Source organism: Sylvia atricapilla, chromosome 8 (assembly GCF_009819655.1).
Source record: "Sylvia atricapilla isolate bSylAtr1 chromosome 8, bSylAtr1.pri, whole genome shotgun sequence".
NCBI lineage: Eukaryota > Metazoa > Chordata > Aves > Passeriformes > Sylviidae > Sylvia > Sylvia atricapilla.
Genome location: NC_089147.1, coordinates 11,416,962 through 11,436,296, shown reverse-complemented (window position 1 = coordinate 11,436,296; position 19,335 = coordinate 11,416,962).

Here is a 19,335-nt window from a genome sequence, read left to right as displayed (position 1 = left end):
TCCATGTAGCTAGGAGGAGAGAATGGGAATTTCTTCCTGCATTGCATATCCTTTCAAAATTGTAATTTTCTGTAGGATTCCCTCCATCAATAAATTCACCTGAAATCAGTTTCTTTCTTTGTGCCCCTCTGCCCCACTTACCCTCCCTGTTTCAGCAGATGAACATGGAACTACTTCAACACTAGAACAAAATTGATATTTTTTCTTTTGAGAAATAAAATCTTATAATTCATTTGATGAAAGCTTCTGTTTTACAGGGAAATTAAGTCCTCCTTCAACTCTGCTGCATCTAATAGCAGACACTAGAAAAATACTCATTCCCTCCAAACCTGATGCATTAGGTGCCACCAGAAGGTGAGAAGGAACCACTATTTCTTCAAATACAGTCCTTTTAAAACATACTATGTACATGGAAAAACTTATTCATCCATCAATTGAAAAGTTCATTTCTTCCTGCTGCCCTTCATCCCACTTTCAGGGCTACCAAGCCAACTGTGACTGTGTAACATAACTGACTTTGCTATAAATAAGAGCTGAGGAAATGGAAGAAATTAAGGACTCCTCCAGCCCTAAGGCTAAGTATCACTTTCCTATTTGTTTTCTTTGTATACTAGGCTTAATACTTTTTCTCAGCTGGGTACAGAAGCTAATATAGTACATAATCAGAGAGAAAGTATCACCTTACAGAAATCTCATTTCTTATCACGCTTGAAGTTTCAGTGGATACTGGAAATACTTTACTTTTTTCATAGTATGTGGGCAGAATAGAGAAGAAACAACACAAGGGAATAAATATTTTCAGGAGGAGAGTCTTGTTTGTATGAAGGAGTCTAAGCACTGGAAGTGAAAGGAGGCTCAATCTTACTCCCCCTCCCCATGCTACCTCCTTGCTGAAATCCAAGTAATTTTCATGTAAGAACTCAGCTGATGCACAAAACCCTAAATGCATTTAGTGATGGACATTCTCTGGTGTGCATTTAGTGAAGGACATTCACAGTCCACCTACAGTACACATTTGCCAGTCACAGCAGTGAAGTGAAGCTGTCTCCTTTTCTATAATATGTCTCCTTTTCTACAATATGTATCTTACCCCCCTCCACAGGGTCCATCCTTTCTGTGTGACTGGTGGATCTGCAGGACACATCTGTCTGGATGGCCAGGTCTGCAGGAATTCAGCCAGTGAGGAATAACCTACTCACAGAGAGCCTGTCTCTCCAAAATGGGTCAGGAGTCCAACAGAGAGCAAGAGCAGAGCACTCCCCTCTAACCTGATGATTTTCACAATTCATCCACTCATAATTTGTGTGGGGTTTAAAAAAAAGAGAAAAATATTCCAATTAGATAGTTAATCAATATAGCTCCTATCCTTTCAGGAGTCTTTTAAAAAGCTGTAAATATCATAACAGAAGAAGGCAATTTGCAAAGAAAAAAAAAAAAAAAGAACTGAACATGAATCAAATATTCATCAGTTTGACTAGAAATTGATAAAACAAAAACCACACAACCTCTGTCCTCCAAGCCAAGTCTCAGGACCTCCCTTCAGTCTCAGCTGTATTGGAGGGCAGACAGAGCTCAACCAGCCACATCACCTGGCTTGTGAACAAATTTGTGCACTGATTATCTAGTTATCTAAATTAATGAAAGTCTGAGATGAAAAATGGGGTGTAAGGGAAAGGACAGAAGCAAAGATGAGAAGTCCTTTTACTTCTTCAGTCAAAACCCTCCCCAGTAATTTTTTGGTCTTTGGCACTTTCCGTGTTAGACACTAAAGATTTGCAGTAAAGAGGCTCCATGGAGGTAACTTTTGCCTTGGGGCTGCACTCCAGAGTCAGGCCTGTCCTGTTTTCTCCTGGGGGGTTGTAGAGTGCCCTGGGTGATACCAGTGAGATGGACATGGTGGTGTCAGGTGCAGGAGCAGCCCCCTGCCTAAGGAGACAGAGAAAGACCCTGGCTATACCACAGCAAACCATCCACGGGGCCAGGTACTCATCTTGCTCTGAAGGGAGCTAAAGCAGATGAAAATATCTTCAGAGACTATCCACAACTCTCACATGAGCTATTATTTCAATTGCCAAGAAACTCTGAGCATCGCTGCAAGGATAAAAGACAGATGCAATGGGAGAGGCTAAAGGTCGTGCTCAGACCAACCACTGCAAAGCTGGAAATGAGTCTAGCATAGGGAAATTCGTGTGGATAAATTAATGTGATTCTGTGATAATTCATATTCCCCTTATTCAAGATCCTATCATATAGTGCATAACACTGAATGTGGCTCCCTGTACATCCTGCTGATGAGGAAAAGCAGGATTGCAAGCTTACATACCCCTACTAGATCCACTGGATCTACAGCTTCGTTTTTCTCTACAGCATATGGAGTTGAAATAAAATGGAGTGTATTTTAGTGTTTAAAGTGCCACCATATAGCTCAGAATATGTCTGATTATATATCTGAGGCAAAACAGGAGATGAAGTAAAACGAAGATTTGTACTGACCCCCTTTAAGTAACCAAACAAGGTTCAAAGGGCAAGAAATTTTTTTAATCTGTAAAATATCTGTGATCTTTTCTTAAAGATGTAAAGATAGTCCTTGCTGCTTTCAATGTATATTTTAGCTCTATCTTTCATATAGATGAGGGAATATTGAATAGTACTGCTACATTTGCAATGCAAGATGTTATTTGCAAGCCTTTATTTTCCCCTGAAATCTCAGGAACCTGTAGATATCTGATTTTGCCATATTCTTAGATATTCATTCACACACTCTATCTCTAGTTTCCAACATTTCAGGAGAAACTGAAAAATTCTAATCTCCCTCTCCACTCCTTTTTCTTCTCATGAACAGCAACAGAAAACAAGTCAAAAGATCACAATGTGACTTTTAAAAACCTTCTGACTACTGAGCTAACATCACGAACTGTCTGCCAAGGGTTTGGCTTGGGATTTATCCTTGTCTCAGCTTGGCAGTGTACGTGCTGGTTTACCTGTTATAGCAGGCAGATGTATGATCCTCAGAGCACTTTCCTGTACTTCTCCCTGAACTGGTCAAGGCTTCTCAGAAGCTGGGAGAGAGAAGTCCCTAAGTCTGTGCCTTGTGGAGCTGGATGCTTCTAGCAGTGCACTGCTCATGGGAGGAAAGGGAAAAGATGATCAGGCTTTCAGTGCAATCTGAACCATATGGGAGTAACTGCACTTCCTTAAAGGACATCTTTATAAGGAGTAATAAGAAAACCAAAAAGCCCTGCAGAGTGGCTTACTCTGGAGGTTATGCCATGAGAAGCCATGGGCTATGAGTCTGATTAACAATAATGACTCACAGCCAGGATCTTTCCTTTGCTCTGAAGTCCCATTTGTCCCCAGCTTAAGTGACTGGTGTTGAAAGGCCCCCACTGGATTCACTAGGAAAAGTGCATTGCCTGCAGATGGGTCTAAATTGGTGATGCACTACATATCCTTGGGAAGGAAGGCAGGAAGGCAGGAAAGAAGGCAGGAAGGAGGGAAAGAAGGCGGGAGGGAAGGAAGGAAGGAAGGAAGGAAGGAAGGAAGGAAGGAAGGAAAGAAGGAAGGAAGGAAGGAAGGAAGGAAAGAAGGAAGGAAGGAAGGAAGGAAGGAAGGAAGGAAGGAAGGAAGGAAGGAAGGAAGGAAGGCAGGAAGGCAGGAAGGGGAATCTCATACTCAGGTATGGCCAAAATGGAAAATTATGAAGTGGGGATCATGAAGGGATAAACAGTGAATTTGAGGAGCAAATAATGCATCACATTAACTACAGAAACAAATATTTTTTTCTCTTGTAATTTCCTTCTGTCATACAGATGTTTTTTGATTCCTTTAGTCACTTTCTAATGCCTAATTCAGGAGACCCTATCAAAAGCAGTCCTGTTCAGACTGCCTGGCAGTCACCTTTTCCCCCCTGAGCTGGGCCTTTGTGAAAGGCTGGCTCCTACCTAGATCAGTAGCAAAACAAACTCAGCTCTAGTTTTGGAAGTGGCTTTTTTATCCCATCACAAGCAATTTACCTTTGCAGCCACGTGGGAGCTCAATGTAATCTTGAAGAGGGGGGGAAGAAGGCTGTGGAGGAAAACCAGCTTGTGAGGTCTCCTAGGAAAACATGCCCCTGCCTCCTGCCCACAGCCCCACACTGGTGTCTGCGCCAAGCCACGGGGCTGCACAGATGCCATGGGGCACAAAGTCAGGGCTTCCCATGCCATTGTTTCTGCCACTCTGGGTTGCTCTGTGCCTCAGAACAGCTCCATCGAGCTGCTGATGCCAACCGAGTAAATAATGCATGCCTCAACTTTGGGCTAAATATACATTAGTGTGATAGAGCGTAGCAGCCACCAAGGCTGTTGTGCTAAGCAGTCCTCAGCTGTATATTTACTGGATCAATGGAGTGCTCAGAGCTTTGACACATAAATCAGTATTTACGTAACTTTTTAAATAGCTATTAGAAGTAAAAGAGCATTGCTGTCCATATATAGCAATTATATGGAATGAAACCTTCTTCTCTCTTGTGTTGCTGGAGGTTTTTTGTTTTTTTTTTTTTCCAGGAGTCCCCAGAGTCCTGATCAGCAAAGACCTTTAAACACACTGAGTGAGATTAAGTCAGTGTCTGAGCTTTGCTCATTTTTAGCACGGCTTCAGCAGAATGTGGAAGGTACTCAAAGGATCAAATATATTCCCCTTGGTATCCTTTCAGAGCAGCTGACACTCCCCAGGGCACTTGAATTATGTCTTGTTTTTTTGTATGAGAAGAAAAATAAAATAGTGTGATGCTGGTCTGCTCACTCTGGGGCACTGGAGCTGGAGGAGGCTCCAGGTCATTGATACAGAATAGGAGGTTCCAGTGATTGTGGACATTCTTTGGGAAAACTCTTAGGAATCTGCATGGTGGAGGCTGGACTGAAATTCCTTACTGCTGAGGCCACAAGTGAGGTGAATCAGGTAATAAGATTTCTTTTTTCAGTCTTTTCTGCTGGTAAGTAGGATGGTGGTTAAGTACAGCATCCCATCTCTTTTTCCAAACACATCAGATATACAATTTATGGTACCAGATATCCTCAGCATTTTGAGTTTAAGCCAGATAAAGCAAAAGCTGTCCCTAAATTTCAGGAGATATTGCCATTTATGAGATGATGATTCCAGCTTGTCCAATTTCTTCATTGGCTAGGATCTGGGAAAAGGCGACATGAGAAGAAGCAAGCAGTCCAGGTCTCTTTGAGCTTGACTGTCAATGACAACACTCAACATTTCACAATTAACTCTAGGTCTCCAGAGTCCTGACTCTCATTTTCCATGTCAAAGCATCAGTTGTTTGATGATTCTTGTTCCAGACCCCAGTTGTGTTGATCGTGGCCTTTGTACACTACTCTGCTAAAGCGATTTGAATAATTAATGTCTTATACAAAGATTAGCACAATCTGCATAAATAAATAAGAAATTGTCATAAACAGCATGTCTGGCAGCAAAATATTGGTTTAAGAATTCTAGTAATGATCATGATTTATTAATGCCCTTGTCAGCATCTGTTGCTGAAAGCATTATGTATGCCTCAGTAGGATTTGCCTTTATTTGTTGAATGTAAGTCAGATAGAAAACAATCAAGTAATGAAACGTATTATGGTTTCTGAATCCCATCTTTTTAATGACTAAGGGAGAACTTCCTCATGCCTTCTCTGAATCTGCCCTTTCTGTATAACTTTATTATTGGCAATGAAAACCTCTCTAAATTAATTTCTCAGTCTGTGTGCTGTACTCTTTCAGCTTCCATGGTCAGGCAAATCCAGCCCAACAAAGCTGATTTGGATATTTCAATGCCTGATTGTGAATTGAGGAGTAACATGCTATTTTTATATAAATCTCTCCAAAGGAGGAATAGGCGAAGTGGGAGAGCTCAAAAATGGATAAACATCAGTTTTCCTGTGCAGTTAGTCCTATCACCATTTCTAGGGAAACTTGATATTAAAAGTGGACTGAAATGAGGAAAGGATCATGGTGCTCATTTAAGCAGTCTATTTTAAAATCACGACTGATATTTGCATTTTGATTTGCATCTTTATACTTTCAGGTGTCCTGTCATCTACCTGGATGTTCTCTCCAAGCATTTACTAGGGATCAGCAAAGGAAAAAAAAAATCCAAAAAATCCAAACCCAAAAGAATCACTGTTATTTTTACACATGGTGGACAGGAAAAGCTAAATTGTGCAGAATTAAAAATTAACTTTTTATTCTAATTTTCATTGCAAAAGATCCTTAAGTGCTTTAAGGTAGGGCTGACTGAAAATCACATTTTTACAGCCACTGTGAAAATGACACTTATAACTTTTGCAGTATCTTCACTCCCCGTGAGATTCAGCTCTTTGGAGTGTAAGAAAGTGCAGAGGCTGAAATTTTAGAATCTCTGGATTACCATTGCCCAAAAAATCTGAAATTTCATGGTTTAATCATTGAACTTTAAAGCATGAGAAAGAAATGTCTTGTCCTCTCCTGGATTTAAGTACTCAAATATCTTGAGTGGGATGGAGTCCACCTTTCTCCCATCCTGCTACTCCACATTTCCTATCAGCTGTAGAGCACGTTTCCCATCTTGCATGCTAGGTCTTGGCTATCTCATTTCAGTTAAACTAGATCCAGTTTCCTGCCAATTAGAAAAAGGAAAACCCTTAGCTTTTCCCTCCTGAACCAAGCACAGGTATGGAATCCATAGCACAGCAGTGAAATGAGTCTCAGAGAAGGTGGGAGTCAATATCCTCGGACATTTCTGCATTGCCTCAAGGCAGAGTGCCCATAGGCTGCTGAAAGTAGGGTGAGCAGGAAACAGCAAATGGAGGAAGCCCTCAGAAATCTGATTTTCAGATGTCCAAATATCTTCCAAACCTTTAGGATATCAGCCTAGTGCTTTGAGACCAGGATTAAAAGTTTGCTGTCTTTTCAGCCACATCAGCAATTAGCACCTTAGACTAGAAAATGCTGGATAAAATGATCCATCGATCTGTTAGTCTGAAGCCCTATAGCAAGTCCAACGGACAGCAGAAGATTTTTCCAATGCAGTGGAAGCCTGTTAAACAGATTGCACTGGTGTACAGAAATGTCATTTTCTTAAGTGCCTTATAACACAGATAAATAGTGGCTTAAGGACAGAAGTGGCCTTTGCTGAACCTCATACATTCTTCTGATCTCTGTGAACCCTGTGCTCCAGAGTTTTATTCCAGATATTTATACCGCACTTCTTTTTAGACAAACAATAACAAAAACTGGTCTTTCCAGGGGCACATCAACCCTCTTGTCACATTTATTTCTCTATATCTTTAGAAAGGTCTTTTTTTTTTTTTTTTTTTCCAAAGGCATTTAATGAAATACCACTTGGTGTGATATCTGTGAGATCTATTGTTTTAACAGATGTCGTCCTTTAACCTCTTCATTTCTGTACTGTACTTTAGTATTTACCTTTAGATCTCATGTGTGTTTAGACTTCTAACAAGTTTATACCTTCAACAGATTTTTTTTTTTTTTAAGGAGACATCTCAATTGTCATGGCTAATTATATTGTCAAAGATCTGTTTTCTTAAGCTGTTGGGAACTTCATTTTTGTAGTAAGGAGCAGCACAAACATTCTTCAGGAAAAAAAAAAAAGACATGAAGAAGTGTACAAGTTGCAGGGAAGAATAATACAAAGGATGGCAAGCACTCATCATTGCTATGCTACTCTTCTGTTGCTGCTCTTGTTGAGGAGAGTCAGCAGGCAATAAAGATACAGGAAGATACAGCTGGTGCTCAAATAAGGGTGATGCCTTTTCAGTATCTCAGGGAAAAGCCACCATGCACATGGAGCAGAGGGGAAGAGTTACACTTTCAGTGTCACCAGGACAAATACAGCAGCTACTGAAAAGGAAAGAAAAACAAGCAACAAGCTTTAGCTGCCTTCATTGCATTTTTTTTTAAATAAAATCCCCAACACAGAGATGAAATTGGAAGGATAAAGTAGCAAAGCTTGTTCAGGTAACTTTAGAAAGTTTTAGTAAGTTTGGAAGGATTAGTGGACACAAGTGGACAATTTTTTTACATGATATTTCTACTTACGTTGTGTTACAACAGTTGCTCAGCAAAGTGCAAGATGTTTTATATTGTCATGTCAGATTTATGTGAAAAATTTAATGTAGTGCTTGTCTGTTTTAAACACTGGAAATATCAATTAATTGTCAAGTATAGTTTGACTTCAATCCTAAATGGTTGTAAAAACATAAAACAAATTTGGAATAATTTACCCTTACTTCCCCTTTTCTCCCTGGCCCCTCTTGCTTTCACAGTAAAACTCATTATAAGAGGAGGAGCTATTTTTTTTTCCCCTGCTTGAAGTCTGGTGATTCATTGGGCTTTACATCACCAGTTAAACATTCTTCCCTTAAAAATCAATGGCTGAGGACTGAAGTCTTACTTCAGTCTGAAGAGTCTGAGACTGAAGTTTTAATTATGGCTTGAAGTAATGTAATTGTGGATTTTAATGGCTCATACATCTATCTCTTTGACAGGGCATCTGAGTTTGTTGAAAGTTTTGAAAGCAATGAAATCAATTTCTTGGACAGTTAGTTATCAAAAAGAGAACACATTGATGCTAATTGGAATGTAGACATAATATCTCTTATACCTCTGCACTTTTGTGAGATGTTTTGCATGTTGAGGATTCTCACCAGGAGCCTGCTAAGGAGAGCATAAGAGGCACCTGCTGCTCCTTCTATTCAGTGACATCTCATGTTCTGGATGCCTTGGTGAGCAAAGCAGCCTGACTGGGTGATAAATTCAGCATTGCCATGGGGAGAGGGAGTCTGCAGAGATTTCTGGAGGCTGGGATATGTTGGCTGCCAGTTCCTGGTACAGACACATCACCTGTTCCAACCTGCAGTGCACACTGATTCAATATCTGCAGTAGGGCTGATGTTGGCCAGGGTAATTCTCAGAGAATCCCTTCCATTTACTGTCCAGATTACTCTGCCATGCTGCAAGGGGAACCTGTGCCTATTAACATTCTTTTCAATACTGATGTTGTGAGTCATGTGAAACACAGAGCAACAGGACAAAACAAACTTGGAGAGAAAGAGATTTATGTCTTTTGTTACGATATTACCAGCATCTGCTGCAGATTTTTTCTGTTTTGTTAGTTGTTTCTGTCGTCAAAAAACTTCGACTGAGCCTGTTCTCAGGAAACCAGAAGAATTCAATCAATCTAGAAATATTTTCTTTTAACTAATGGAAAACACCAGGAAGTACAATGGAAAAAAAAGAAATACATATTTCTGAAAATATTGAGCTACTTATTTTTCTTTTTTAAGAAGAATCTCATGAAAAAACAAAGAAAACAGAAACAATAAAATGTTCTTTGCAAAAGAATAACAGTGTATGTAATGGATAATGGCAGTCAGAAAAAAGGCTTCTCAAGTTTATCTTTGATCAAGGAACACCATAGGTATTTCAGGAGAAAGGTAGCATTCATCAGAAAGCCTAGTCTAAAGTAAATTTCAGCTTTAAAAAGGTCTTCCTAAGATGACAAAAAAGGCTTCTTTAAATGATTTAATTCTTCAATATTTATCCTAAAGAACGAAGAAGGGTTTAACTACCTGAAAAAAAAATAAACTCAGAATATTCTTTGGAGTAGTTAAGGACCAGCCCTGACTTCCCCAAAGAAAGGAGTCAGAGGGAGAGTTAGATGCTACAGTGCTCTTTGCTGCCCTCATTGGGGTAACTTTGCTTGACAAGATGTTCACTGCCCTTTGGGACAAAATGTTATGTGATTGAACAAAGAGAAACTGTCAGCAAAATTTACCAGCGTAAACCTGATTTGACAGTGAAAGCACAGGGAAGTTGTGTGACTATTTCAATGTACTGCAGTGTTCAAAAATGAAGCAAGAGGGAGACCCAAAATGTCTTCAATTTTCTGCTTCCCCTGGACGCCAAAGTCGCAAGGCAGCATCTGCCAACCATGGCAGACAAAGGAGCTCATGTCATTTTAGCTGCCCCTCATTCTGGACACAGCAACTGCTTCTCACATCAGGAAAAATCGCCCGACACATGGTCATTGCTGTCAGGGACTTTCTGATGTCAGATCAATAGCACAGCACTGCCTTGGAGTGACAGCTCAATTAGAGAAGAATTCTGACATCAAATTTCAGAGGGAAAACCAAATCCTGCAGTAGAATGTCACAGGAATGACCCTTTAAAGAATTAAATGGTGTTTGTCAAAGATAGTTCAGATTTTTCCAGGATTAGCTCCTAGCAGCTGATTTATAAGGTGCCAGGAAACTGTGACAACCTAGAAACTATCAAAATTTGTTTCTCTTTTTGTTTCACAAACTCCCCTCATTTTTGAACTTTCAGTTGCATTGGAAAAACTCCATCAGATAACTAGATGCAAAACAATCTCTATTCTATTTCTGTTAAAGAAAAATCTGACTTCTGGTATGATACTACTTCAGGATGCCTGACTGCATCATTACAGAGCTAAGCATTCCTGTTGCAAACGCAGTAATTCTCTCTTACCAGGTAATTACACAAATATACACATACATATACAATAAAATCTTTTCATGGCTGCATACCAACTTTATAAACAAACAGGTAGTGATGTTGTTTCTTGGAAATCTTTGCAATGACTGTGCTGGAAAAGCCTGTACCTCCAGAAGTGAAAGTTAGAAGCCAAATGAAGCTTCCAGGCCTTTAGATCCAGCAGCATCACTGTGTTCCAACCTTACAGTCTTGGAGGATTCAACGTTCAAACTTACATCAGTTTCCACTTATATTTGATATAAAAGAATGAATGGGAGTCACTACAGTCCACTTGAGCAGCCACAATTTAGACTTCACTGGATAATGAGATTTCTCAGGTCGTTTGTAAAATTGATTGGAATCCCACATTCTTATGGAAAGGGAGTTTAAATTCACCCCCAACTCCTATGTTCACACCTGACTGGTGGTGACAAGGATACAAGGTGGCATTTCAGGGGTCTCTAATAAAACACCAACACTGTATTCTCATCCACAAAAAGTAGGACTTCCCTTTCCAAAAGCAGAAAACACAGGTCTGGTGTTTCCTCAGCTCTGTGATTTCTTCTCCAAATTTAGACTGCAAGGAATATATGACTTTAATATTTGAATAAATTCCTGGCACCACAATTTATTTCTTGCCTGCAGTATCAATTTCTCTTCAGACACCTTTCTGTACTCCTTTCTGCCTTGGCTGGTAAAGAGCAAAACCTCTGTCAGGACAGAGACTGGAGAGAAAAAGTAGAGCTGATGAAGAAGTGACATTCACAGTCCCTGAATGGCTGTGTTTTCACTGTATTGGTCTGTGCTAACAAAAGACAGCCCAATCTTATTTACTTTTTCTGCTGAAAAACAAGACGTTGAATTGCAAATCATGTTTACAGTGTACAAATCAGATTTGTTACTACTGCATCACCTGGAAACTGACCCCAAATTTCCTCCTATGCTGGGCATGGGATGTTAAGAATCCCCACTAGAGGCTGCTCCTTCTGATGTGCAACTCCAGAGACATCTCTGCAGAAGGAAACTGTACAGCACTGCAAAATGAAGCTCTTTAACCTGATAACCCAGGAAAAACTCCTGATAACAGCAAACACTTTGGAGAGGACCCTAGGGAAACCTAAGGCCAGTTAATTCTTCTGTCAAGGGACAGGAAACTAATGAAAAAAGAGAAAATCAATCACCCTCGTGAATTCAGCAGGGTTTTTTTTGATGTCTTGATGAGAAGCCTGTCTGGGAAGACACAAGACATGCTGAGATGGAGCAGAACATAAGTTAGATCTCGGGGGCTGTGTAGACTCTGCTGTGGATTCCCAGCATGACATTGGGCAGGTCTGATTGAGAGTTCTTACCGAAGAAAATGGTGCCCAGTGGGAAGTGTCCAGGGTATAACAATCTTTCTGTTTAAAAATTACAGTGATCTTGCAGTGCTATGATTTTCTGCACTCTGGGTTAGAGGACTGGCAGGCTGGGTTATGGGGCTGTGGCACTACTTGGGGAGCTCTGGCACTTGAACAGAACAAAAAAGCTCTTGGAATAACACGGAGGACACATCACCTGTGAAACTTTGTCCTGGTGAATTTGCAGTGTTTGTACAGATGTATGGAAATTGAAATGGAACTGTTTTCTGCAGCCAGAATATGTAGAGGAGGAGAAGCTGGTAGCTAAGGTTCCTGCAATATCCAAACAAACTTACCTGTGAGGTGCACTTCCTAACAGAGCAGAAGTTTCATGCTAAGGGCTCTGTCATTTATAATACTGCATAGAAAACTCCTGAAAGGTTTCAAAGGCCAAGCAAGAGAAGATTAGCATCAATATCAAAGCAGAAGGGCTCATTTAGTCCAATGCTATTGATCTTAAATATAATCTCTTCTTTGAAAGACAGCAACTTCTAAAAGAAAAGTAACAATAAAAATAAAAAAAAAACCCTCTCATTCAAAAGCAAATCATAACATGACAATTGTAAAGAAAATGTAAGCACTATATTTCAGTTCTTCCAAGAGGCTTTGGAGAAATGCTGTCCATGATTTTGCATCTAAATACACTTTGAATCAAAGTTTTTCATCAACCAGCCATACAGCATATTTCTAAAAGTCCAGATGAATAGAAATGCTTCCAAGCTGGTCAGCTATAGTAGCACTCAGTGGTTCACATAATGATGGTATTTACTAGCTTGAATATTTGAAAAATGCATCTACTTTGACTTCACATCTCCAAAAATTCTCAGTCAGATATATTTGACTCCCCTTTTACTGAGAGCAGGTAGAGACGAAACTGAGTCTTTGAAGTCAGAGGCTTACTGCCCACATGCTGGCCAATTTTCCACTGCAAGGAGAAACTTTCCTTTACAAATTCATCCTCATAGAAGAGATTTTTGAACACTAGGCTCATATAAGTTGAAAATCATGTGTTTTTTTAATGTACCACAGGCAATCTTGTCCAAGATTTCACGGTTTTTAATTTTTTTCTTTTTTTTTTTTCTTTTTTTTTTTCATGAAGGAACAGGGAGACACAGGCACCAGATGTATTAGTCCAGAATAACATACTGATAATTACAACATTTCCAGTAGAGCACTGACATTATATATTGATTACACAGTGGGCACTGCTTTATCTATTTTTCCTTGAAAAGTGACTGTATGACTGCACAACACACAAGTGTGGAGAGATATTTGCCTCAGGATGAGGAATTCATCCCAAATTTCAGCTGTGTTTGGGCCAGTTGAAAATGTTACATCCACAACAGACACAGGACCCTTCCAAAAACACCTGACAGAAGCAGGAGAGGACATCAAAAGAGATGGTGGAGATCAAGGAATCCTCCTGAAATAAGCCTGGAAGAGACCTTTGCTTCTGTGCACAGCAAAGGAGGGCAGTTGCACAAATGGAAATAGCTATTCATGAATATTTTCATTGAAACAATAGCATTGCTTGTCTGATCTCTGCCCATCAATCACAATGAAAGCTGCATCTACCTGATGTCCTTTGAGGGTACAGTGTAATTACAAGAAAATATTTTAGGTAAGAATTTTGGAGATCTCCCTGCTCTGTCTGTCTCAGCATCCCGTTTTTTGTTCCAATGTCTTCATTCCCCTTTAGGGTACTGGCCATTTTTGATGAGCAACTTTGAGATAATCAGGTGGGACTCACTTCAGAACAACAAAAATTGAGATGTGAGTAGTTCCACACTTCTCCAGCGATCTATGTTTTCCTCTCATCTGAAAGATGAGCTACTATAGAACAAGGAAGATCTGTTAGACTCAATCCTTGCTTGCTCTGGCCATTTTAACAAAAGAGACTGCCACCTAGAGTGAATTATCTGGATTTTTGGAAATGTGCATATGAAACTTGCAGCTGCTTGAACACCTTCTCACTACATTTGATATATGTAAGCATAGCTTTCCTGTCTCATCTTTTCCCAGAAGCTCCCAGTGTTTAAACCTGTGTTTTCCTGCCCCTCCTGAAAATAAAGAAAAATGAAAATGAAGATGAAAATAATAATAATAATAATAATAACAATAATAATAATAATAAATCAATCCAGATTGATGCTCAAGGTGCAGTTCACATATTCAAGGTTAAAGTGATTGGACATTTCTATATCACTGTCTTTCCCTGGGAACATCTGTGCAACCTCGAGTACTTTTACACCATGAATGTTCTGCAAAAATCAATGCTAGCCAACGTCTTAAGACATTTGTAAACTCAAGTACTATTGCAAGACAGAACCAAAACCATTGCTTGTTTTTCCAGCAAAAGATTAAAAGGAACACTTTTAAATGGCTGAGGACAAAAGGACAATTATTGCTTCTCTGTTCTTTTTAACAAGGCTGTCATGTCTGACACACATAAGTACTAATAAACTTACAAGTAAATGTTTTATTCAAATATTTGACTGTGATCTGTGATTAACTCGCAGAGTGTTCATGCTTTCCACATGAATTTGACATTACTTGCTTGGACTGAATATAGCATCCTTAAATATTTTTTTCAATTCTCTTTACAGTTCCCAGGAACTCTGCCCTTAATATCACTGCATTTATGAAAATTTACAATGAAAATTTATGGGTAAAAATTCCAAGGATCCTGCTAAATAAAAAGATACATTTTAGTTAAAGAACTTAAATGGATCTTTGAAAGACTGGAGCCAATAATTTTCTTTTCTTTTTTGTTAAGTTTTCAATAAAGAAATATTATCCTTCAATATAAACTGCTTCACTCTGGGGCTCATGTTGCTCTGTCAGTCACCTTTCAGAGACAAAGCAAAAGTTTCTTACGTGATATTTGAAAATGGAAAATAGACATTTTTCGATCCAAAGGGAGCCAAAAATACATGTATTTGTGGAAATATATGTTACTATAATATGTTTGTAGCAGTTCCAGTAGGAGAGAATACTGTGTGAATAGAATTTTAATGAAGGCAGCTACAGGTGAAAAACCCTTTGTGCTGAGGTTTTGATTAAAGGTAAAGACAAAAAGAATCTAGAAACAATATTAACAATAATAATAAAAAGCCAAAGATACCTTGCTCAAGCGGAGATTCCTGTTTAGTTCTCTGATATCAAGGAATAGACCAACCCAATATTATTACCTAAACCAATAGAGAATCCACATTCTTATCTAGGTGGGCAACTGTTATTTGACTAGTTCAAGTCGCAGCTAAACGTAGAATTGCTTCTGGCAAAAAAGTCATTAAGACACATTAGAGCTGACAGTTGTACAGATGCCTACAGGCACTCCTGCATTATCCAGCTTTAATGGAGATGTTCATGATATTTGCTGAGTGTTTGCTGCATGAGTTACACACTGAGTCAGGAGAGGAATGAGAGGGTTTTCCACAATCCTAAGGTTATGGGTTGATGATCTTGCAGTTATAGACTGAAAAAGTGCCTTCGACTCAGTTTAATGACCCTCTTGGTTTAATAAGGCAGCATATCATCGTTTGCAGACATGAAACATCTGTTACAATCACATATCATAGATTCTGTAGTGGTAAAGAAATAAAGAAGCAGATGGGTTCCCTAATGTCAATGGCATTAGTGTTTATTTAGAGATCACACACTGAATCTCAGGCAGTCTTTTTGTTTTGGTCCCACTTCCAGCAGCAGAGTTTAGCACTGCTAATTTCAACAACATTAAGCCTTTTTGAAAGGCAGAATGACCAGACTATTGATACACCCCTGGATTTGTATGTCAAGAAAAAAAGCTTATTTCCAGGAAGGAGGTTTTATTGTGGGGAGGTTGAAGCCTGTATCTAGTATGAAAATGTTAATTTTCCCAGCAGTTTAGATATTCACATATCCAAGACAATTCCAATCTGACTTCCAAGGTACCAGTAGTCATGACAGGGCTGCAGGCTTGACCAAATTTTTGACTCCACATTAAAAATCCCCAAAGGGTTTGTACCATGTCTGCTGGTGGTGTGACACCACCTCCCAAACTGGATGGAACAGGGAAAGTTCAGATACACCTTTGTGTGAGGCAAAAACTGTCTCCAAGATTAAGAGATCACTATTCCAGATAGATATTAGTGTTTATCTTTATGATACTTGTCAGAAAAAAAATTATTTTTATAGTTAATTTTTCTGGAAACATCAGATTTTCCTTTAATTTTGAGTCTTTCTCTCCCATTAAACTCTTCACCTTGTACTTTGCTATCCTCTACCTAAATTTGACACCTGCTAAATAGCTGAATTTTTCCTTGTGCTCATTTCTTTGCTTGTCAGAAATTTAAGGTTTGAATGTCGTGATCACTGAGTCACCACAACAGCTGAGATCAGATCCCTCATAAGTTATCAGCTATGCAAATGAACTTATTTTACTTCATTATGTGGCAGGAATTTGAAGAGAAAGTGTCTCCAGATGAGTGAAATGATATTGCCACCAAGCAGAGTAACTTGGGATTGTAAGCTGGAGATGACGTTTACCTTTGCATCTTCCATCAGCAGAAGCAAAATTGCATTTACTACCTCTATTTAAAACCAATCTTATCTCTCACTGTTCTCCTTTTTGGGGTTTTAGCTCCATCAGAATTGCTGTTAGTTATCAAATTCTGGGCTGCATCTCACACTTCTAATTAAATTTGAGGCTTCTCTTGTCTGGAAACCAGCAGAGAATAGTTAAATGGGGCTTCTATAGTGACTGATGCAAAACAGTTGTATTCATGATGAAATACAATTAAATTTTAATATATCTTATCTGCTAGAGCCAGTGATCCAGTTGGAACAAGTCAGTTGCTGCTGTTGTGAATGTCCTTGTAAACAGGGATTCAGAAAAGTGACTTTATCTCTGCTGAATTGTGTGAATTGTGCTGCATTTCTTAAAAAAAAAAAAAAAAAGAAGAGGGAAAGGATCAAGGTCCAAGATGTATAACTTCATATATTTTAATTCTGAGTACCAGAATTATTTTGGTTTTTTTCTTTTCAATCTGTAAAGACAAACTGATTTATGCCACTTGAATTTCTGTCCCAAAAACTGTTGGAACAACAATCAGGCATTTGTTTCCAAGTCAGACAAAGGCTGTCGAATTATGCATACTCATATACAATATATTTGCCAGGTTTCGAGAAGAGAAATCAACACAAATCAAAGCAGCAGCTACAAAAACATTCAATGTGCTTTTTCAGTCAATGTGCAAGAGTCCATTCCTCTCAGCAAACAAGAGAAGGTGGTTGGTTATATGGGAGGAATTAATCACAACCACAAGTATGTATCTTTTATGGTCCGTGATATTTGACAGTGGCTAAATAGATTTCTAAGCCTTCACCAAAGGAAGTACGAACAGAAAATCCTATGGGGAGCTTGAAAACTCCAGAAGAAGTGTGTATTTCCCACTGAATCAATCCACACACTTTCTCTCTCCTGCATCTATATTTTTTAATGGTTACCTTAAGGAGACCTATAGCCATTCCTGGGAAATAAGGAAGAAATTCTCTTAAAAATGCAGGAGTGCCCTTTTCTGTAAATGTGGTGGGAGAGGATAACTGTGTGAAACTGCTTTGCAATCCCTCTTGGAATGTTTAAAAAATATCAATGACATTGATTTGGAGCCATCTGCCTAAAAGTTAGATATCTAGGCTAAGGAAATCTTGCATATACCACTTATATAGTCAGTAAAGTGTTTGGCGTCACCAGCAAGAGATTGATTCCACCCTACATTAGACACTTAAAGCAAATGGGAAAAATGACCCTCTGGAGATGCCTATATTTTGCTGTGGATAGCAGTGCAACCTAAGCATCTAACTTTTAGCTAAGTGAAATTAAATTCAGTCATACTACATAGAAACCAGTTTAAAAATGTCCCTGCTTATGCCTGCAATCCACAGTTTCATTATTCATTGCAACCAAGGGATAGCTATTAAATACCCATGGGAAATATAAGCTTCTAAAGGAGATAGCGTTGCAGGACTCAAAATGTCCCAAAATGTGAGACAGAAGGACAGTGCCGGCACTGGGGTGAGCAGTGCTCCTCACCTTTCCCACAGCAGGTTCCTGCTCGGGGGAAAATCCTTTGCAGTCCACCCAGCTCTCCCCACTCCTTACACGAGCTCTCCCGCTATGGCCATGGGAGGCAGCTTGGCCCTTGGGGCAGGAATTCTCAGCTTGAGGCGAGTGTTTGGTGCCTCAGCACCCAGACAAGCAAGGGAAAACATTCCCTGGCAGTCCTCTCAGTGCAGGCTGATTTTAGCCAGGAACAGGCAGCTTTGATTTTAAGTGTCTGCGGTGAGAACGGAATCCTCAGCTCGGTTTTTGTAATCCGTAACAAAGGCTACAAAATATCTTTTTTTAGTACTGAGGATGGGTCCAGCCTATAGTTCATCTTCTGGATTGTGAGTCATGAATTTGAATAAAAGCCAGAGCCCTTTTGGTTGCTGTGGCTCCTTCCACATCCACCTCCTTTAGCACTCTGTGCTGAGGAGGTGTTGTCCTCACTCTGCCAAAAACGAATAATATTCCCTTTCCAAGACCTTCCCTGTTACATCCGTGCAGATTTGTTAGTTAAAGCTGTAAAGGAATTGTTTCATTAGGCTCACGGCTGTGTTTCTAAAAGATAAGTGTTTGTAAATCCCTATTAAAGCTTTTGTGAGATGTCAGAAGAAGAGAGGGCAAAAATGAGATGGGGCACCTGGCGGGGCAACCGGGGGACGAGTTGGTGGAAACTCCCACTCCTGTGTTCCCTGAACTGCTGCCTGGGGTGACAGCCTTGGCAGCTCCCACTGTCCTATACCCCTAAAACCAGACTCTGCATTCATCTTCCTTAACATTTCACACAGACTGAACCTAGAGATGAGTTCCATATGGCTAATTCTGGTAGCTGTTAAACCTCTTTACTCCGAACATGAATAAAGTCAGCTACTGAAGTTTTTTATCAGAAGCTGATCTTGCAGCTGGCAACACTCTCCCTGTGTTTCTATTACTAAAACCCATCAACCAGGATTTATATTACAGCCATAACATTTGTTTCAGTGCACTTACACTTGTTACAGTAGGTTTCAGGCAGAGTGCACATGAATTAGCTATTTCCAATGACACTGACAGATGTGTGAAATACAGACACCACACAAGAAGCACAAACAAATCTAATAATGATTTTTTTTCACCATTACAACCATTCATAGAGGAATGGAATGGATAGACTCCACAGTACTGAAATAGCATCACTCAGCTCTGTTTAAGACCCACTCACTGCAATAGTATCACTTATTACAAATGTTCCTTCTCACAGCGCTTGATGAATGTGCTTGAAGCTGGCTTTTATTTTTGAACTCTGACTCAGAAAAGAAACTTTCCAGAAAGAGTCAGGCTACA